The sequence below is a fragment of the Asparagus officinalis genome, chromosome 2 (assembly GCF_001876935.1).
Source record: "Asparagus officinalis chromosome 2, Aspof.V1, whole genome shotgun sequence".
Taxonomy (NCBI): Eukaryota; Viridiplantae; Streptophyta; class Magnoliopsida; order Asparagales; family Asparagaceae; genus Asparagus; species Asparagus officinalis.
Window position 1 is genome coordinate 16338206 of NC_033795.1, and position 23838 is coordinate 16362043.

The following is a 23838-nucleotide window of genomic DNA, read 5'->3' on the forward strand; positions in this document are numbered from 1 at the left end:
TAATTAGTTCTTTTCCTTGTTTTTTTATTTCTTAAAGATGTGAATTTAATTCTTGTTGGAATTTTAGAATTATATGAAACTAGTCTAATTTTCTTTATATTGTATGAATTATTCTCTTGCACTTAAAATGTTCATGTTTAGGATAATCAACTAGAGAATTAATCGGTAGAAGAAGAATTTGATAATCTATGCTTATCTTAAATGGTTTGATAGGTTATGCTTATGAATTCTAAGATTATTATCATGTTGTTGTTCTTATCATAAATAGTAATTTTGACTTAGATGATAATTTGATAGGTTACACTTTCCTTAAATGGTTTGATAATCTATGCTTAATAAATCTAAGTTGAAATATGATAAAAAGAGAATAGTTTATATTTTGTAATTGAAATTGGTTAGTGGATTATATTCTAGATTTCTTACCTCTTTTGAATCCTTCATCTTAACTTTCTTAAATTTTCTTTTCATTTTTGGTTTTATTTCTTGATTTTATTAATTCATATTTCTTGCCTTGTGATTTCATTTATTCTTTAATTCTTCCTTCTCTCCTCTAAAATTCAATTTATTATCTTTTGCATATATTCATAACAATCACTCAACAAAATCACACTCTAATTGTCACGCACAAAACATAAGAACCATTTCTAATAATCTCTTAAAATCACCTTCCTCGTGGGATCGATATTTTTTATACTATAACTTGATAAATTGTGCACTTGCAATTTTGGTACATAATTATGCCGCATCAAGTTTTCGGCGTCGTTGCAGGGGAAGGTGCTAAAATAGGATTTTATTAATTTGGTTCTTTAACTTGTGTATTTTTCTTGTGAAGGAACCGCTTGGAGCTTGAAAATCTTGGAGTGAAGATCAAGAATTTGGAGCATTGCTTTTGGGTAAGTCTTCTTTCTAGTTTTCAATTCCACCCTCTTTAGTTAGTGATGCGGCATAAACATGTACCAAAAAGGTTGCAAGTGCACAACCGTGTCAAGTTATAGTATTTAAGATATCGATCCCACGAGGAAGGTGTTTTGTAGGAGAAAATATGAAATTGGTTCTTATGTTATGTGCGTGACAAAGATTGATGAGTGAATGTGAGTGTGAAGAGATTGAGATAGTGAAAAATGGTGTGTAAATAGGTGCAAGTGTAAGTGAGAGTGGATTTGAAAAAGAATGAGTATGATCAATAAGGTGAGAAGGAAAAATGAATAAAATCAAGAAACAAATAAAAAATAAGAATGAAGAACAAAATTATAGAATAAAAGAAAATGCAAGAAATTAAAGATGGTGGATTCAATTATAGATATGGGTAATCTACAATTGAACCCACTTCTTAGAAAAGGGTGATTCCCTAGAGGGTTCTAGCCTAAAGGCGAATCAAATAAAATAAAAATAAACAAAAAGAAAAACTAAACCCAAGAGGGTTCTAGCCTCAAGGTGAATAGTATAAGAAATTAAAATCTAACTACAAAATAAATTGCAAAATCTAATTACAAAATAAAATTACAAGAATTAAATGCAAGAAAATAAATCTACTCTATAAGCATGAAATAAATCTAAGACAAGAGGGTTCTAGCCTCTTGGCTATTTAACAAGAAAAATAAAATCTAATTACAAGCATGAAAATAAATCTAAACTAATAAGCAATAAAAGAGAAAAAGAAAGAAATGCAAACCTTCAAATAATTCTCCATCTCCATCTTCATCTTCATCATCCAACAAAGAGAAGAAGAGAAAAATTTAAAGTGGTGAAAAAATTATTATTATTAATTGCAATAAAAGTTACAATTTTGGAAGGCCTTCTCAATTAAGAGTAGCCCTCCTCTCTAAAAGGAGTTACAAAAATTTTCACACCCTCACCCCTCACTCTCTACCCCTATTTATAGTAATCTTCAATGAATATGAGCCATTGGATTTGTCTTGAGCCCCAAGTAACAATCTTCACCTTTGAATTTGTTAGTGAAGATTTTGCTTTTTGTTCTTCTCTAGCCCATATGATTTGAATTTCGAATTTAATTTTCTGCAGCTCATCAATTGATCAATTTTGGCCCATGTGGAAATCCAACTCCAGCAGTCACTCAAGTCCGATTCCTAACAAAGATATCAAAGCTGCAGTTCATTTAATTTGGTCCATTCAATTGCCATTTGTTCGGTCCTATTCAACCAAAAACAAATCGAAGCTGCAGTCCCCGAGGTCCTATTCAACCACAAGCAATTCAATGGCATATGATTTTATTTGATTTTCTTTGGCCCATTCAAAGGTCAGCTGCAAATCTCTTCTTCATGCAACAAAGTCGGCCCATGTGCAATCAAATCTCCAAATCAATTCTCTTCAGCCCATGTGTTGGACTTGTGATTTTCCAAAATGCAAATGAAGAGTTAAACAAACAAATCCGGCCCATCTTTGATTTTGTAAAATTCCAAGCAAGTCCGGCCCATATGAGAGCTCCAAAGATGAAGGTTCGGTCTTGTAGCAGGTTTGGTCATGTGGTATTTGCATCCAAGTCCATCTCATTCCACTATTTGCATCCAAGTTCATTCATTTTTTTTCTTTTGATGGGCTTTGGGCCTTCAAGCTCATTTGAGAATAAAGAGTATTTTGCTTCTTTTGGACATTTTGGCTTTTGGCTACAATTGATTATTTTCTTCACTTGCTTGATGGGCTTCATGCTACAAAATAGATAAGAGAGATTTTGAGAGGTTTTTACATTTAATAATATTTATTTATATTTCCATTCATTTATGTATAAACTAATCTAAAAATAATTATTAATGATATATTTATTCATGTAAAATAGATAATGAGGATATAAAATTGTAATAAAAATATGATTATCAAATACCCCCACACCTAAACTTTTGCTAGTCCTCTAGCAAAGAAAATAAAAAGAAAATCCTAACTCACTTTTACAGGAATCGCGGTTGTATTTAGCACATACAACAAGCCTTTAAACCCCTAGGTTACCCTAGTGGACGAGTTGTAGTCTCGTGAGGGTTTGCAGTGAATATACCCACAAAATTCGGTCAACTTGCCAAATTAAAGAAGTCAGTAAATAACTAAATTCACTTGATAACTTTTAGATAATCTAATTGGAGCCAGTACTCAAGAAAACGTTTTTATATATAACTCTAAAGTATATTTTTAAGAAAATCTTCTCATTGTAGCAATACAAACCCAAGCCAAACTTAGGAATTTAATTTAAAAGTTTTGAAAAGAACATGCTAACTCTTTGTTTTAAATAATTTTCAAGTTGCTTGATTTAAAATATTTTCCAAGACCATATATACAACTATAAAACATTTATTAAAAATTTTTTTCTACTTTAACGGGCTTTCTAAGTGACCATTTAACGAGTTTTGGGCCAATGGATCCCAACCCAAATGGGCTTAGGTCATTAAGTATGGAAATACTCCTTGGGCTTAATTACTCGGTCAGCTTAGGCTTTATAAGATAGAATCACCTAGAATTCAAGAGTATTTTTTTTGTGCCCATTTTTCGCACTCTTCTTTTGCAAATTTTTTTTTTGTATGTATATATATTTTGAAAAAAATCTGTAAATCAAGACACTTTGAAAAATTATTTTCAACTTTAAGCTAAGCATGCAAAAATTTTATTATTTTAAATAAAAGTCCAAGTTAAGGCTTAAGTAAAGTATACTACTTTGAAAATCATTTCTTAGAAATTTATTTAGAGTTATCATAAAAGGTGAACTTAAGTAAATAACCAACTAAAGAGTTATCATAAAAGGTGAACTTAAGTAAATAACCAACTAAGGATTAGAAAATTTCAAATTTATCAAACAAATCAATTATTACATAACTCTATCAATTTGGCAAGTGACGATATTTTTATAAAAAAAAAAATTAAAAGAAAAAGGGGAAAAAATGTAACTAAAAATATAAAATAAAGAGAAAAAATAACTAATTCTCACCCCCACACCTAAATTTTGCATTGTCCTCAATGCAAATTCTATGATGCACAAAGTAAAGCAGATAAGAAGTGAAGTACTTATATTTAGTCGGCTGATAAAAATCTGCAATTATCTTTGGTCTGAGGAGGATGGAATCAAAAATTTTATTCTTTTTCTTTTTTTTTCTTCTTTTTTTTTCTTTTCTTTTTTTTCTTTTTTTTAACAACTGAACAAGAAACTCTCAAATGAGAGAAGAATAAATTTTTTTTATTATTCTGAAATAAACAAAATAATCAATGTAGAATGAAATATTCAACATGAAGATTTCATGTTCTATATTGAATCCTACCTTATTGCTAAAAATTCTCCCACGGATTTTAAACAATTTCAACATGATATACTCAACAATGTACTGAAATTCTAAGCATTCCGGGGTGTTCAATGATTTTTGTGGCAATGGAAGGTAGGTATTATTGGTGTCATGCATATTGGACTCAGATTCTTGATTTGTGAATGTGTGTTCTCTAACAACCAATTTATCTTTAACAATTTTCTCAACCCCAGGATTCATGGTTGATGTGTAAAAATTTGGTTGTTGTTTATTTTCCAAAAATCTTAGTTCATCAAGAAAGAGTTTTTCAAAATTCAGTTCAAAACAGCAATTGTCCAACACAGTTTCTTTATTTTGACAAACCCGATCTGCTTCTCTAATGTATTCAGCTCCTCACCATAAATTTCCTCAAAACTTGGATCTGACTCTTCTTCTTCTTCCTCTGGTCTTTCCTGATTTGAGTTATCAGAAGGAGAAGGAATTGGTTCTGGAATAAAAGTTTGAGTTGAAGGTATTTTTTCCTGATTATCGGCCTGTTTTCCTGACTGTAGTGTAATCATTTGAGTGTCCTTAGGATTGTCCACGGGTTGACTCAGAATTTCTCCTTCCTCTCCTTCACTTATGGCACTAGCTAGTTGATCAATGTGGGTTTCTAATCTAGCTATGGCTTTTGGGTTTGAGTTAAGTATGAGTTCGGTTGATTGCATAAAGGAGTTCATCGTGTAGGATGTTTGAGTTAACATATCCATGGCTAGTGTGGAGGCCTTAATTATGATTTCAAAACCTTTTTCCAAAATATTGAGACGTTCATCATGATCTGTATCAAGAGGAGTGTGAGTTACAACTTGATGATGAGGAGACTGATTTTGATGTGACAGACTGGGTTGTTGAAATTGTGGATGAGAATTGAAAGGAACTGTATTTTCCCTAGGAAAATGTTGGGTCGAAGAGGGAGTGAAGTTTTAAGTTTCGGAGTGGTTCCCTTGATTCCATGCAATGTTTGTGTAACTTGCCCAACCTGGGTTGTAGGTTGGAAAAAATGGATCATTTACCGAATACTGATATGGACTCTCTACAAACTCCCGAACTTCATTGGAAATTTCAATCATATTGGGATAACATAAATTTTGAAAAACTTGTGGATTAGCCATTTGTTCAAAATGAATTTGTTGATGTGTATTGTCCCTAATCCACGTTTTGCATGCACCAAAAACAATTACTTTTTATATAACTTTTTTTTGTTTTGGAAAAATAAAAGTTTTTTTTTTGAAGAAAAAGAAAAATCCCAACTAAAAAAAATCAAAATCAATCACTTTTCAATCACTCTAACTCTAGGGTTAAGCCTAACTCAACTAGACTAGCTCCTAACCAAAAACTCCTAAAGTGAAAAGATAAAAGTTTTACCCGGGTAGTTAGCCAGGTAAGGATAGTACTAGAGGGTGATCAAAGATCAATTAAGTACCTCTTTCCTTGCGGAGCGCTTTACGCAACCCCTAAACCTTGCCTTAGACACCAACTAATCTGAGAAAACTTAAACCGGTTCACTTAAGGATTTCTTGTTCCTTATTGAGCTCGAATCCTTAGGGGCCAACGTCTAATGAGTTTTATTAGGCTTGGGTGGTGTAGTGAGGAATTAGTGATTTTTGGGCTAAGGAAAGGGTGATGAAATCCCTCACCTTATCTTGATTATGGGGTTTTGCCCTTAAAAATATTTTTAAGTGTGTGTCAAATCAAGATGCTCAAATCACTTGGTGAATTCCTACTAACTATATGAAATGCAACCCTATGAATTAAAAGCAACTAAAAAGGATGGAAAAGAAAAATCTTTTTTTTAATTAGGGTTAACAATCAAACAAATGAGAAGGGGGGATTTGTTTGAATTTATTATCTTGTTAGTAAATGTCAAAGTGAATGGTGAATTTTATTATGGTCAACAAAAAATAAAATCTCTTCTTCTTTTTTAAGTCCTAATTGTCTCTAATTGTGAAGAAGTAGCTAAAGGGTGGAATTAAAAACTAGAAAGAGGACTTACCCGAAAGCAAATCTTCAAATCCTAGCTCTCAAATCCGCGATCTTCAAGCTCCAAGCGTTTCCTTCACAAAAAACACACAAGTTAAAGAACCAAAATAATTAAAACCTACTTAAGCACCTTCCCCGGCAACGGCGCCAAAAACTTGATGCGGCATAAACATGTACCAAAAAGGTTGCAAGTGCACAACCGTGTCAAGTTATAGTATTTAAGATATCGATCCCACGAGGAAGGTGTTTTGTAGGAGAAAATATAAAATCGGTTCTTATGTTGTGTGCGTGACAAGTAGGAGTGATAAGTGAATGTGATTGTGAAGAGATTGAGAGAGTGAAAGTGGTGTGTAAATAGGTGCAAAGTGTAAATGAGAGTGAGTATGAACAATAAGGTGAGAAGGAAAAATGAATAAAATCAAGAAACAAATAAAAAATAAGAATGAAGAACAAAATTATAGAATAAAAGAAAATGCAAGAAATTAAAGATGGTGGATTCAATTATAGATATGGGTAATCTATAATTGAACCCACTTCTTAGAAAAGGGTGATTCCCTAGAGGGTTCTAGCCTAAAGGCGAATCAAATAAAATAAAAATAAACATAAAGAAAAACCAAATCCAAGAGGGTTCTAGCCTCAAGGTGAATAGTATAAGAAATTAAAATCTAACTACAAAATAAATTGCAAAATCTAATTACAAAATAAAATTACAAGAATTAAATGCAAGAAAATAAATCTACTCTATAAGCATGAAATAAATCTAAGGCAAGAGGGTTCTAGCCTCTTGGCTATTTAACAAGAAAAATAAAATCTAATTACAAGCATGAAAATAAATCTAAACTAATAAGCAATAAAAGAGAAAAAGAAAGAAATGCAAACCTTCAAAACTAATAAGCAATAAAAGAGAAAAAGAAAGAAATGCAAACCTTCAAATAATTCTCCATCTCCATCTTCATCTTCATCATCCAACAAAGAGAAGAAGAGAAAAATTTAAAGTGGTGAAAAAATTATTATTATTAATTGCAACTAAAGTTACAATTTTGGAAGGCCTTCTCAATTAAGAGTAGCCCTCCTCTCCAAAAGGAGTTTACAAAATTTTCACACCTCTAACCCCTCACTCTCTACCCCTATTTATAGTAAACATCAGTGAATGAGAGCCATTGGATCAAAAATTTGTTAGTGAAGAGTTTGCTTTTTGTTCTTCTCTAGCCCATATGATTTGAATTTCGAATTTAATTTTCTGCAGCCCATCAATTGATCAATTTTGGCCCATGTGGAAATCCAACTCCAGCAGTCACTCAAGTCCGATTCCTAACAAAAATATCAAAGCTGCAGTTCATTTAATTTGGTCCATTCAATTGCCATTTGTTCGGTCCTATTCAACCAAAAACAAATCGAAGCTGCAGTCCCCGAGGTCCTATTCAACCACAAGCAATTCAATGGCATATGATTTTATTTGATTTTCTTTGGCCCATTCAAAGGTCAGCTGCAAATCTCTTCTTCATGCAACAAAGTCGGCCCATGTGCAATCAAATCTCCAAATCAATTCTCTTTAGCCCATGTGTTGGACTTGTGATTTTCCAAAATGCAAATGAAGAGTTAAACAAACAAATCCGGCCCATCTTTGATTTTGTAAAATTCCAAGCAAGTCCGGCCCATATGAGAGCTCCAAAGATGAAGGTTCGGTCTTGTAGCAGGTTTGGTCATGTGGTATTTGCATCCAAGTCCATCTCATTCCACTATTTGCATCCAAGTTCATTCATTTTTTTCTTTTGATGGGCTTTGGGCCTTCAAGCTCATTTGAGAATAAAGAGGATTTTGCTTCTTTTGGACATTTTGGCTTTTGGCTTTAATTGATTATTTTCTTCACTTTCTTGATAGGCTTCATGCTACAAAACAGAGAAGAGAGATTTTGAGAGGTTTTTATATTTAATAATATTTATTTATATTTCCATTCATTTATGTATAAACTAATCTAAAAACAAGTATTGATGATATATTTATTCATGTAAAATAGATAATAAGGATATAAAATTGTAATAAAAATATGATTATCAGTTAGCTTCACAATTAGAGACAATTAGGATTAAAAAAAAGATTTTATTTTTGTTGATCATAATAAAATTCATCTTTCACTTGGACATTAACTAACAAGATAATAAATTTAAACATGAGCCATCTTCTCACATTTGATTGTTGTTGACCATAATTAAAAAAAAGATTTTCTTTTTATCATCCTTTTTAGTCGCTTTTAATTTCTAGGGTTGCATTTAATATAGTGTAGGAATTCACCAAAGTGATTGTTGCACTTGATTTGGCACACACTTAAAACATTCTTAAGGGCAAAACCCCAATCAATATAAGGTAAGGGATTTCATCACCCTTTCCTTAGCCCACAAATCACTAATTCCTCACTTCACAAACCCAAGCCTTCTAAAACTCATTAGACGTTGGTCCCTAAGGATTCGAGCTCAATAAGGAACAAGAAATCCTTAAGTGAACGGTTTAAGTTTTCTCAGAATAGTTGGTGTCTAAGGCAAGGTTTAGGGGTTGCGTAAAACGCTCCGCAAGGAAAGAGGTACTTAATTAATCTTTGATCACCCTCTAGTACTATCCTTACCTGGCTAACTATCTGGGTAAAACTTTGATCTTTTCACTGTAGGAATTTTTGGTTAGGAGCTGGTCTAGCGGAGTTAGGCTAAACCCTAGAGTTAGAGTTGATTGAAAAGTGATTGCCTTGAATTGTTTTAGTTAGGATTTTTCTTTTTCTTTATCTTCTCATATAAAAAAAACTAATTTTCTTTCTTTCCTTCCTTTTAAAAAAAATTAATTTTCTTTCTTTCCTTAAAAGAAAAAAAACTAATTTTCTTTCTTTCCTTAAAAAGAAAAAAAAAATTTGGTGTATGCAATTTTGGGTTCGGAATAATTTTCATCGCTTAATCCGTGTTGAACCAATCCAAGAAATGGCAAATCAACCAGTTCTTCAGGATATGTGTTACCCCACCAGAAATGCAATTCCATCTTGCATAAGACTCCCCGAAGTAAATGGAGCAAATTTCGAGCTTAGACCGCATTTCATTAACATGCTTCCCAAATTCCTAGGTAATGAAACAGAAGATGCATATATATTTATCTCGGAATTTGAGGAAGTATGTATTATGATAAAAATGAGAGAATTAACCGAAGATGCGATTAAGCTTAGATTTATTCCATTTGCTCTAAAGGACAAAGCTAAAAAATGGCTGTACAGCTTACCGATAAATTCCATCTCAACTTGGGAGGAATTTGTCACCGTTTTTCTCAAGAAATTTTTCCCTATTCACAAAACGGTAAAGCTTAGGAACAGCATTCAGAATTTCAAAATTGTCCCGGGAGAGCCATTCTGGAAATACTTTGACCGATTTAAAGATCTTTTAATCCAATGTCCTCATCACGGTCTAGAAAAATGGCGATTGTGCCAAGTCATATATGAAGGATTGGACTATTCTTCAAAAACATCTTTAGAATCGATGTGTCAGGGAGATTTTATGAGAAAAAACGCCGATGAAGCTTGGGAATTCCTAGAGAGTCTATCCGAGAAAACAATGCAGTGGGAAAACTGTGATGACAGGGTTTCATCTGTTTCCCAATCTAAGTCTAGTGGTCTTTCCCTGGAGTCAAACATTGCATCTGAAGCGAAGATGGCGACGATTCTGCGGAGGTTAGAAGCCTTAGAAGTTAAGGAACGAGCTCCGGCTCAAATCAATCATATTTCTGCCCCGGGATGTCATAACTGTCAGTCTCCTACCCACGTTTCAGAGGAATGTCCTCTTCTAGGAAACAACCATGCTTTAGAACAGATGAACGCTGCATTCCAGCATCCCAGAAATGATCCATTTTCTCCAACCTATAATCCAGGTTGGAGAAATCATCCTAACTTTGCTTGGAACCAAGGAAACTCTCCCGGAAATCAAAACTTCATTCCCGCGTCGAACCAATAATTCCCTAGGGGAAACACTGTCCCGTTCAATAAACCGAACAATTTTTCTAACCCACCTTTTCCAAACCAACATCCTCATCCTCACCAGCCTACAAATCAATCAAATTTCGATCATGACAAACGTTTGAGTGTCTTAGAAAAGGGTTTAGAAGCTATGATCAAAGCTTCTACACAAACTACCAACATGTTGACCCAGTCATCCACCACTCTAAATTCTTTCATGCAAACCACCGGCCAAGTGCTCAACTCGAACACACAAGCCATAGCCCGGTTAGAAACCTGTTGCAAACCCTAAAGACACTGGATCCAGTTCCAACAACCCAGCTCAACTGAATGCAATTCACACTCTGAGATCAAGAAAACAAATAGACAATCAGGTTAGAATGCCACCGGATCAAACCCCTTCTCCCTTTCAAAACACTCCTTCCGATGAAGAAATTCCTTCTAATGACCAAAATGCTGAACTTGAGATTGAGCCTGATCTAGATAGGTATAGGCCCGTTGCCAACCTCCTTCCTTATTCGGTATATCAACAGCTAGGTGTAGGAGAACTTAAACCTACAAGATGCACTCTATGTTCGCGGGGAAAATCGTCTTCTTCATTGAATTCATTGTGATCTCAAAATAACAACTTTTTGCGTTACAAAAGATCCGGTCTTTTTTAGGAAAATCCTAGAAACATTCAAACAGGTCAAGATCAACATCCCTCTCTTAGATGCAATTGAACAAATTCCCTCTTATGCAAAGTTCTTGAAGGACTTATGCACTAAGAAAAGAACCACAAATGTTCCCAAGAAAGTCTTCTTAGCTGCCAACCTCAGTGAAATCTTTTCGAAACCAATGCCGTTAAAATATAAGGAACCTGGTTGTCCCACAATTCCATGCGTCATAGGTAACACTCACATTGATAAGGCACTTCTAGACTTGGGAGCCAGCGTCAACCTCCTTCCTTACTCGGTCTATCAACAGCTAGGTGTAGGAGAACTAAAACCGACAAGATGCACTCTATAGTTAGCAATAACAACTTTTTGCGTTACAAAAGATCCGGTCTTTTTTAGATCCGGTTACAACGAAATCAAAGAAAATAAAGAAAAATTACAACTTTCTCCTTGTGAACAAATCACGAGCTCCTGTTTTGCGGTCGCTCGCTTGTGTGGGTTCTTTGCCAACGCCGGGGTTAATCCGTGGAACACCGCGCGATCTAGATCCGGTCGGATCTACACGATTTAACGGGTATTATCCCACGAAGGGAATAATAGCCGGGAGGGATTAGTTCACTAAGGAAATAATCGCTCGGATCTCGGGATCTAAGACCAAGCTTAGATCCGGAGTGTGATCTCGTGTAGATCTCAGATCTGTTCTTCCCCTCTCTCGAACTCCTGCCTTTTGTGACGTGGATGCTCGCCGAGGATCAGATCTGGATGTCCAAGTCTTCAAGTCTTCAAAACTCTAAGCTCGATCTTCAATCCGGCAGAGTTTCGGCTCTCAAAAGTCCAACCTTTGAAAATGAACAAAAGGGGGCCTATTTATAGGCTACCCTCACTGTGCCTTGGGCACAGTGCAGCCGGCCACCTTGAGGTGGCTCGGCTCTGGGCCGGCCACCTCAAGGTGGCTCGGCCACCGAGCCACCTCAGGGTGGCTCGGCTTTGGCCGAGCCACCTTTCCTTGGTTGGATCACTCGTTGACTCTTCAAAGCTTGGTTTGATTCCGCACGCGAGTGGATTCGTTCCGTCGTTCACGTGCGGTTCGTCAGCTTCGTAGCCTTGTTAATCCGCTTCATTGCGTGTCACTTGGCTTCGGTGTTGTGGACTGACATTCGTGCTTAGATACGTTGCCCGATGGTTCATTAGTTCGTGTTGAGTCGTGTTAAGGGACCTATAAGCAATTTTATATGCCTACAGATACCCCCTCCAAAGTTTTCCAGCCTCGTTCTTTTATAGAAGAGTCTGGACTACTTTGGATATGACTGTCCCAACCTTCAATCGGTGTAACGGGATCTTGGAATAGCTTCTGTTCTCGATTCCTTCAATCCTCTAGGCTATTCGGTGCTTTGTCGAATGTTTTAGAGGGTTCCGGTGCTGCATTTATTGTCTGACCGTTGTCGGAATTTTGAATTTGAAGTCGATTCTTGATTTCCTGGCTTTTTAGCTCGAGTTAGTTGCTTCAACATGGACTTGACCATCGGTTGACGGCTTTGAATCTCCATTGTGACGCGTTGTCTGACATTTAACACAGTTTATACTCGTAAGTCTTTTGGAGTCTACACAGTTTAAGCTCTTAAGGAGTTGGAGCGAGGAGGTCTAGTTTATACTCATACACTCCTGGGAGTTATGTTGAGTTATTCTTAAGAATATTTTTTTTTTGGAAAAATATTCTCCAGAAACTTCTCAACAAAGAGGAGGGAATAGCTTATACTCGTATACCTTATTGGAGTATTCTTCAGGTTCGAATAATCTGAACCGGCCCCAAAAAATGTGCCAAAAGGCAGTATTTGGGTTCAAAACTCTCTCCGACCCTTCCAAATATATGGTAGAGGGGTTAAATAGGTGAAGGACTGAACCGTAGGTTGATCTAAAATCGTTCCAATGCTTAATTCAGCTCCAATTTGAATTCTGGTTCAAATTTGGTTCAAACTGGTTCAATTTGGCTCAGACTGGCTCATTCTGGTTCAATCTGGCTCAATTTGGCTCATTCTGGTCTGGTCAGGTCCAGCCAGGTTCAATCTGGCTCGATTTGGTTCATTCTGGCTCAATCTGGCTCAATCTGGCTCATTCTGGCTTATTCTGGTCCAATCTGGCTTGGTCTGGTTCAGCCCGGTCTGGTCTGGTTCAGCCAGATCTGGTCCAAGGCTATAAAAAGGGTTCTTTTTTTTTTCTTTTTCTTTTTTTTTCTTCTAGGGCCGGCCGAACCCCTCCCCCTCTTCTCTTGATTTCTCTTCCCTCGAGCATCCATTCTCTTTCAAACCTTGATATTTGTCTTTAATCTGGCTTTCCTTCGAATCTTGGACTGAGCAATTCCCAAAACTTCCATTTTTAGAATTTTTCTCAGGCCCCTCGAGCGCGTGGTTCGAGCACTTTTCAAGATCTAATTTTTATTGGATCTTCGAGCTTTCCCTCAGGTATATCTTCCATAATTTTAGTATTTTTTTATGCTTAATTTAATTTATGAACTTGTGGGATTGCATGCGAGGGTCAGGATTATAATTTGGCGCCTCGAGCTTATCTTTCAGGGGGTAGAATTGCAATAAAAGGAGGATTTTTTCTAGATCTGACCTCTTGATTTATCTTATAGGTCATTATGTCGCGAGTCTCGAGAGGTCGTTCCCCTGCTGCATCAGCTGACGGCGTGCTCCCTTCATATGCTGGTGAGCTATTTTTTGCATATTCGAAATTTTGCAAATTAGCCCTCTTTTTTCTGAAAATTTGTAAATTGGTCCTTTTAAACCCCACGTTGTTCTCCTTGGTGAGGCAATCGGGAAGAGCCTTGATTCTCCTTGGTGAGGATTGACGCTTTAAAGATAGAAATTTTACAAATTAACCCTCTTTTTCTGAAAATTTGCAAATTGGTCCTTTTAACCCCCACGTTGTTCTCCTTGGTGAGGCAATCGGGAAGAGCCTTGATTCTCCTTGGTGAGGATCGACGCTTTAAAGATGGGTTTTGCTTGGTCAAAACCACATCTCAAAACAAAGGGGGCGTTTTGACGCTGCATTGTGTTTTATAAGGCAGGGATATATTGTCAATATGCCCTATCTCATAAATGCACAATGTGGCCAAATCGTCTCACCCTTTATAAGGTAATGACTCTATCTTACCGATTTGTAAGATGGGTTCAATTTCCTTTTATACCTGAAACTAACAAACACTTAATTGCTTGTTTTCAGTGGAGTATCCTTCCGGAGCTTTTTCATCGCACGCGGTGAATGGACGTCGTGACGAATATTATTCGACGTCTGATGATTTTTCGCCGATTCCACTTGCTTCCCAGTTTGTTCCGGGCACGTCGACAGAGGTTGCCCAAGTGGTGAAGGAAGGTGGACATCAAGCCCTTCGTCAGCTAATTACAGATGCGCCCCTCGTGAAGGATGCTAGTTCCGTTCAGTCTCTCAGGAAGACTGATTTTTTGTTTGGCGATTCTGTCAGAGATCCCGATGCAGCATTTATCGACGCCGAGCAGTGGCTTCATAGGACTGGCAGTAGTTTCCTATATTTGCCGAAGATTCCTCGACATCGTTCTTTGACTGAGCTTAGGCGTCAGGCCGTGAAACGGGAGATGTCGTGGCGTTTGACAGAGGAGCATGAGAGCGTTCACTGCGGCTACATTACTCACCAGGCAGTTCCTGGTTCGAGCAGGAATCACATTGTTGGACTGCGTCCTGGAGTACTGGGGCTAGATGCACCGCCCCGTAACGAGTTCCTTGCGTCTGCTTCCACTTTGAGGAATCGCCTCGCTAACTTAGGACGGGAGATGCCTGCGCCGCGTCACAGATTCTATGGTTGGGTCCATTCTTTGGACAAGTTTTGGTGGGCTCGTATGATAAAGTACGTCCTGAGCCGATGGAGCGAGGAGTTGCACGCTTGCGGTCTTTATGCAGCCATTCGCGCCACCATGCATGGTTTACCCGTTAGTGCGAAGCATTTCTTTGCCCTATGTAAGCTTTATAATCCGGATTCGAATACCTTTCTGACTAGGCACGGAGAGTTGGGTTTGGCTCTTCATGAGATGCATAAGATTTCTGGTCTGCCCATGGGTCAGATGTTATACCAGGAGTATTTTCCTTCCAACCATGAATTGAGTCAGCTGAAGGATCGCATGCCCGACCGTTACGAGACTTTATGGGACCTCACTTGTCACTATCACATTGCTTTGGCGCAGTCTAAGCCCCTAGCGAAGAGGACCAAATCAAATGTGAGCCTGAAGCAGTTCACATCTTATTTGTTCAGTAATCTGGAGAGCAATTCTGGCGAAACTATTTGTGAACTGGCACCGCTTACTCCTTCAGGGGTCAATGATTTGCTGAAGAAGGTTGACGCTCGCTCCTATACTAATAGCAGTCCTGAGAGCGGCTTTCCTGCAGGGACCAAGTTCAGATCATTTTTATTCCATGCGACTGTGCCGATTCGTCCGATGACCCTTCTTGCCGGTTACCTCGCTATCTGGTTAAAGAAATGCGTGGTCCCGTATCAGTCTGGTGACGCTCTACCACTAGAAGTGCTCTACCATGCGGTTCAACTTACCTACAGAAAGGAACTTTCCCTTCTTCTGGTGATGGTGGCTAACATTCATCGAGGGTTACGACAGATTTCTGGTGCTTTTACACGGGAGGAGAAGGAATCGCCGACTCAGATTCCTACCACTAAGGTGGAGCTTCCGTATATTTATTTGATGGCTTGGTTCATCCTTCATCGTTCTGACATGATGTCGGTACCGCATGCCATGGACCACTCTGTTCCCTTACTACAGCTGCTTGAGAATGGCGAGTGGGAAGGGCGAGGATTCTCTGATATCAGGAGGCAGCTACAGGTCCACAAGTGCTGGGCATTCTCCACTTGCTTTCCGCAGTTCTCCATTCGGTATGGCGAGTGTTTGATTGATGAGGAGAAGCCGAGGGAGTATCGCACTTATTTAGATATTGGCTGCTTTAATTGGTTAGTGAACATCAGGCCGGGCTACCTGACTTTCCGGGTGGGGAATCAGTGTTTTATAGAGCCATATCTACCCTGCCGATTCGCTCGCCAGTTTGGTTATGACCAGCTTTATGTCGGGAACCCACGCCAGCATCTTCAGGCTCATGGAGGTTTGGTGGACGGTCTTCGTGCATGGTTGTGGACCGTGACAGGCTGCACTGGTGCTAGGTTCAGTCTCCCGGGTACTGAGCGACAGTTGAACCTCACTTTCTTGAGCTGCCGGTGGTTGTTAGTACCTAATAAGACTGTCTCTGTGAAGCCTATTGAAGAGTTGGTGGCCGAACAAGCCTCTCAGATTGATTCTCATGTGATCCGGGACGGTGCTCGGTCACAGAGGGCGCGGGGCAAGACCCGCCGACTTGATGCAGAAGGTCATAGGGCCTTTAGTTCTGCTGGAGAGGCTTCAGGCGGAGATCCTGAAGACTACGAGGCAGATTTCGAGCGAGGTTAGTCACCCATCTTTTCTTTCTGCATTTCCGAATTGTCAGTCCTGACCACCATCTGATATTTCAGGGACAGCGACAAACAGTGAAGAGGAATTCTGTCCTTTTGCCCGGGTAAGACCTTCGACTACTGTCCGTGCTGATAGGCGGAAAAGACTAGCCCATAAGCCGCCTGTAGATTCGCGGGTATCTGAGATGGACTTGGCTGGTGATGATCCTGCTAGCGACAGAGGTAACATCTATTCTATAGATCATTCTCTTGATCGTTTAGACGACAGAGGTAACATCTACTCTATAGATCATTCTCTTGATCATTTAGATTTTTAGGCTCATGCTTTCCCATTCCATGCAGGAGAGCGCGAGGAAGGGGAGATGAGTTTCGATCCTGCTCCTCATGAGTTTGTATCTTCTGGTGAGCCTGACTCACCCTACCAGGTAGAAAAACCTGCAGAAGTCGCCGACTTTAGGGAGGCTACTAATGTAGGACCTGATTCAGTGAATCCAGATACATCTACGAGAGGTAACTTATTTCCATTGGTCATATTCTCTTCATTCTTCTTTCGTACTTACATTTCCTTGTGTCAGATTTTTCGATCGACGATTTTGACGAGGCAGGTCTGCCTGCAGACACTTCTATGTTCCACTTCATGTATGACTCTCCTCAGATCGATGGCCCACTGCCCGAGGATATGTTTCCTGAGCCCGTACTCCCTCAGGATCCCGAGAATGGTTCTTTTGAAAGTTCACGCCTCTTCTCGAGTTAATTATAGGACTAGCCAATTTTTTGACTAATGCAGCTATAATGTAATGCATCTGAACATTCTGTTCTGTGTTTAACAGGAGCTTTTGCCGAGGCTGATCCTGCTGAGCCGGCTGTGAGACCAACTCCACCAGTTGACACACCCACGGCCGTTACGTCTCCGCCACCCCCAGCGACTCAAGGGGAAGGAGGTATAAATTAAGCCGCTGAAAATGTCGTTTATTTCTTTATTAAGGCTTTTTGACGGATTTCTCCCTTTTGTGTAGGGCTTTCCTCTCGGCTTCATGTCCTCGTGAAGGAGTTGTTATCGGACAATGACCCTGAGAAGATCGTCATTTGTGTAGAAGTCCGCTCTTTCTTCTCCTTTATGAATGTTATGCTTGGTAAACTCCTCCACGACGGGTTTTCCCTTCGCCAGTTTAAACCATTCCTTGATTCTAAAATAAATTTAATAAGGGATGCGGGATACCCGGATCTGGCGAGAGTTATATTCGATGACCTTGACTGCTTAGAGCGTGAGCTTCAGATGTTTTACGAGCTCCGGGATGCAGGTGCCTCTTCATTCATTGCTGCTGAGTTGGATACTCGCTTACAGTCATGGCGCAGCACTCGGATGGTTGCTGGGCTCGAGATTCAGGTGCAGCGGGGCCGAATAGATCGAGTTGAGGCTAACCTTGCTACTAAATCATCCTCACTTGACGATCTTGATTCTTCCATCGCTTCTTGTGAGACCCAAATAGATCAGCTCCGACGAGAACTCCGTGAGAAGGAGGAGACTTTGAGTATTCTCCAGATGACAAAGCTGCAGGATCAGCAAACACACACTGCTTTATCTGATGAGCTGAAGTCCTTGAAGCAGCAGCTGGTCGAGACAGAGGAAGTTGCGGTGAAGACTTTAGCCGCCAATGAAGAGTCCATCAGAGCCGAGTTGCAGGATGAGCTTAGGCAAGCTTATGATGAGAAGCTGTCTAAGTTTAGTCAGCAGATCCTTAGCCATGGGCTTGATGTATGATTTTATTTGCTGAAAACTTTGACATTTGATTTTCTTAGTGAAACTGGTTTTTATCTTTATTATGATTCCTCATTCCGTTTGAAATGATTGACCATAATACTCATAGGATTTTTGGCAAACCCTCAGCCTTCAACGGGTTTGATTAGCCTTTACCGACTACCGTTTGAGTCGGGCTAGCATGCGGATTGTCGAAATCCGTTCCGCATGTAACGTTGTGCTAAGGGAGTAAACTCTCTTAGACTTCGTGCTATGATGTCGAATACATAGAATTTGCCATTGTTACGGGAATAGGCTACCCGGCGACACGTGTTAGGTGTTGACTTTAGGATTTTTGGCTAACCCCCAGCCTTCAACGGGTTTGATTAGCCTTTACCGACTACCGTTTGAGTCGGGCTAGCATGCGGATTATCGGAATCCGTTCCGCATGTAACGTTGTGCTAAAGGAATGAAATCCCTTAGACTTGATGCTACGACTTCGAATACGTAGACTTCGCCATTGTTACAGGAATAGGCTACCCGTACCCCAGACTGGTATTCTGGTGTCTTTTTCTATGGCGAAAGACTAAACCAGCGACACGTGTTAGATGTCGACATATCCTTTCTTAGGATTTAGGATGACATTCCCCATGCGTGTAAGGCATGGATTTTGGTGTTATTAATAACAACCTGCCACAATATTGAATATGTGGACGGGTGTTCTTTTTAGCGGTTAAGAACTAACCGGCAGCGCAGGTTATGCGCAGACTTATTCTTGCTTAGGTTTCAGGATAGAATACCCCAGAATCGAACTCTGGTGTCTTTTTCCAAGGAGAAAGACTAAACCGGCGACGCGTGTTAGGCGTCGGCATATCCTTTCTTAGGATTCAGGATGAAATTCCCCATGCGTGTAAGGCATGGATTTTGGTGTTATTAATAACGACCTGCCACAATGTTGAATATGTGGACGGGTGTTCTTTTTAACGGTTAAGAACTAACCGGCAGCGCGGGTTAAGCGCGGACTTATCCTTGCTTAGGTTTCAGGATAAAATACCCCAGAATCGGACTCTGATGTTTTTTTTGTGCGGAAAAAGACTAAACCGGCAGCGCGTGTTAGGCGCAGACTTATCCCTGCTTAGGATTCAGGATAAACTTCCTAGGATGAATCCTAAATTGACAAATTTTGGGAAAAGATTGGTGCGGGAAAGGGAGAATTTTATATTCTATTTCCCGGTCTTCTTTTAGGGTGAAGGCGAACCCGACAGACAAGGAAGGAAGAATTTTATATTCTATTCCCTGATTCTGGAAAGGAAGAATTTTATATTCTATTTCCAGCGAAGAAGAAACTAGAAGTGGGGTGTCCACTCCGAGAATCTGGAAAATTTAGATAAACTTGCCTTTTATAGGATGAGTTATCTAAACTGAAAACTTCGTTTATCGAAGTGAAGTTTCAACTTTGGCTATAACCGTGAGAAGATTTAACCAAAGAGAAGAGAAAGGAGTTCTTTCGTTTATCGAAAGGAGACTCTGATCTGAAAGGGGACCTTCTCGTCTATGGAAAGAGTCAAGAGGGCCGTATGGACATTTTTGGTGGACCCACTGTCAATTGAAACTGATCAGTGAGGGATTTTGGTGGATAAAATAATTTTGGGTTATCCTTTAGAACATTAAGTGTAATATTCTTCAAGGAACTTCCCGGTAAATGGGTTATCCTGAACATACTAGGGATAGTATTTTTTCAGGAACTTCCCATTTATTGGCATTAATTGCATGGCGCCCTCTTGAGTAATCAGGCGATATGCGCCGTTTGAATAGACTGTGTCTATTACAAACGGTCCTTCCCATTTGGGTTCGAATTTACCTTTCTTCTTGGAGGTGAGAATTATTGGTCGGCGAGCAGCGAGGACCAGATCTCCTTCGACATATCCTTTCTTAGGATTTAGGATGACATTCCCCATGCGTGTAAGGCATGGATTTTGGTGTTATTAATAACAACCTGCCACAATATTGAATATGTGGACGGGTGTTCTTTTTAGCGGTTAAGAACTAACCGGCAGCGCAGGTTATGCGCAGACTTATCCTTGCTTAGGTTTCAAGACAGAATACCCCAGAATCGAACTCTGGTGTTTTTTTTCTGCGGAAAAAGACTAAACCGGCAGCGCGTGTTAGGCGCAGACTTATCCCTGCTTAGGATTCAGGTTCACCGAGTTTATCGTCCCAGTCTCGTTTATTGGTCTTCACGAGCTTGGACAGGATCTTAATAATCGTCTTGTTGAACGCCTCAGCTAATCCGTTTGCGGCGGGATAAAAAGCTGTCGACGAAACATCTTCGATCTTGAACTTGTCACAGAACATGATGAAGGCGTTGCTTATGAACTGCGGACCGTTGTCGTGGATGATCCGTCTTGGCACGCCGTGTCGGTATATGACATGATGCTTGATGAAATTGATGACGTTGTTCGTCTTCACTTCTCTAAGCGGAATCGCTTCAGCCCATTTTGAGAAATAGTCCGTGATTGCGAGGATGAATCGATCGCCTTTGACTGAAGGGGGAAAAATAGGACCGACAATGTCCATACCCCATGTCTCGAACGGCCACGACGTAATTGACACGTGCAACTGCTCTGGTGGTTGATGCATATAATTTGCATGTATCTGACAAGCGTGGCATTCTCGTACGTATTCGATTGCGTCACGAACCATCGTTGGCCAGAAATACCCCATTCTTCTGATGCGATCATATAGTTTGGGACCAGGTTGGTGCGCGCCACATTCTCCTTCGTGTGCTTCCTTAAGAACTTCTTCTGCTTCTTTGTTCGAAAGGCATCGGAGTAACAAACCATCGTACCCTCTACGGTATAACATATGGGTCTCGGTATTATAGAAGAATCTTGGAGCTCTTCGACGGATTGATTCCTTTTCTTTTACGTCTTCTGGCAGAATACCATACTGGACGTAGTCAATGATGGGAAAACGCCAATCTCGGGAATCATCTTCTTGTTCAATCTCCATACTGTATATGGGTATGCAGAGTTGATGCGTCCTCACCGTGACCAAAAGTTCAGTTTTGGGAGGTTGTGCTAGTGATACCGCTAACGCTGCCAGTGCATCCGCATAAGCGTTCTGGAGGCGAGGGATGTATTCGATAAAGAATTCTTCAAAAGATTCTGCCATTCTGATGGCTTCCTGGTGGTATGGGATTAGGTCAGGATTCTTGACTTCATACTCTCCGCGAACTTGGTTAACTATCAGTTGAGAATCCCCAAAAGCTTCGAGATATTCGACCCCCAGCTCCTTGGCAAAACTGAGTCCAATGAGAAGTGCGTTGTACTCTGCTACGTTATTGGAGCACGGACTAGTCAATGAATAAGCCCGAGGCATCACATGTTTTCCCGGGGAGATTAAGACTACTCCAACCCCAGAGGAAACAGTAGAACCTCCCGGGGTTATTACCTTATTAACTGTCCTCGAAGCACCATCGAAGTATAATTGCCATACTTGTTGGTGCGACGTGGTGTTAACCTCATGGGTTTCATCTGGCAAGTCATCATATACCTCTGCCGTGTCTGTGGTCGGGTTTGCCGCCAAAAGATCACAAATCGCTTGTCCTTTAATCGACTTCTGCTGTTTGAAGTGCAAATCATACTGGGTTAAGAGAAGGGCCCACTTCGCTAACCGCCAATTCATAGAGGCCTGTTGCGTCATAAATACTCGTACTGGATTTACGTTGGAAATGACGTAAATCGTCTGTCCTACCAAGTAATGTCGCATCTTTTGCATTGCGAATACTAATGCGAGGCATTCTTTCTCAATCATCGGATATCGAGATTCCGCACCTACCAAGGTCCGACTCAGGTAATAAACCGCCTGTTCATGACCGTTATCGTCGTCTTGTGCTAGTAAAGCACTTATCGAATGGTTCATCGCCTTGATGTAAATCAAGAACGGTTTACCCGATTTCGGTGCAACGAGAACAGGAGGGTTCGCTAGATATGTCTTGATATCTTCGAATGCTTTTTGGCAGGCATCATCCCAAATAAATGATACCCCTTTCTTGTTTAGCTTAGAGAATGGTTGGCACTTCCCAGAAAGATTCGAGATGAACCGCCGAATGTAAGCTAAACGACCTTGCAATCCTCTGAGTTCTCTTAGATTTCTAGGAGGTTGTAGTTCATGTATTGCCTTCACCTTATCGGGATCGATATGTATACCTTTAGTGGTGACGACAAATCCAAGGAATTTTCCGCTGGACATTCCAAGGAATGATTTAGTGGGGTTCATCTTCAGTTGATGACTCCTCATGAGATCAAACATCGTCTTCAAGTCCTTGATGTGATCTTCTTTGTTGCGACTTTTTACGACCAAATCGTCAACGTAGCATTCGACTTTTTTCCTGAGATGTTCTTGGAAGATCTTAGTCATCGCTCGTTGATACGTGGAGCCTGCATTCTTTAGACCGAATGGCATCACCGTGTAGCAAAAGACACCGAGGGGCATCCTGAACGCTGTATGCTTCTCGTCATCTGGGTGCATCTTGATTTGGTTATATCCTGAGAACCCATCCATGAAAGACATTCTCTCAAATCCGCATGTATTGTCAATAATAACATCCGTGATTGGGAGAGGAAAATCGTCTTTTGGACATGCTGTATTCAGGTCTCTGAAATCAATGCAGATCCTGATTTTACCGTTCTTCTTCATGACTGGAACGATATTGGCTAACCAATCTGGTTATTGCTCCTCTCGGATAAATCCTGATTCGATCAGTTTCTTAACCTCTGCCTCAATAGCTTCCATGATTTGCGGACGAAACCGTCTTTGCTGTTGCTTGACAGGTTTGGCACCCGGCTTGATATCAAGGCAATGCATTGCTACATTGGGGTCGAGCCCTGGCATGTCTTCATAGTTCCACGCGAAGACGTCGATATATTCCCTGATGAGAGCAATCAATTCTTCCTTCTCATCTGGGGGAAGACTATCACTGACAAATATGGGCTTTGGGTTGGCCTCATCACCCATGTTGACTTGGACTATTTTATCTTCAGTAGGGGGTTCTCTCTGCTCGAACCTATCACCGTACTGCATGTTCAGATGATGAACCCACGGGTCTTCCCATGTTGGCATCTGATCGTCGTCTTCCATTGTGGATGGATCAGCTGTAGCCATGTTTGCCATTAGGGCTTTGAATGCCTCCCCTAAACTTGTGTCGGAATCCTCAGAAGAGTATCCTTTCTTAGTTTTGTTAGCAATTTGATCGATAATTTGCCAACCACATTCATCATCGGATGAGGAAGCATAGCCTAAGCCTCGCCCGTATTTATAATAATCCTCTGGTCTCCCTTTTGGTACATATACCGCTTTGGCTGGAGTACGAGGACCTCGATCGAAGTATAGACCTTCTCCGAGTGTGAAATCGTACCCCTGCTTTTCCATGAGCTTGCGCGCTTCCGGACTATATTTAGATAAATGCCGACCAGGTTTGTCATCATCTTCATCTTCACTTAGGAAATGATCTGGTAACGGAGAGCTTTTTCCTTTACCGTAAATTACTTCTTTTGCACCTCCTATCTTGTTCGGGATGATCATGGTTGTTCCGAAAGAATGCTGGAGGCGCTCCTTCGTTACATAGGACGATCGAAGCGGCATATACAAGTCGGTATTATCATACAGCTCTTTTATCACATCATCAAGAGACAAGGAGTACTCTAAATCATCTTTTATTTCAA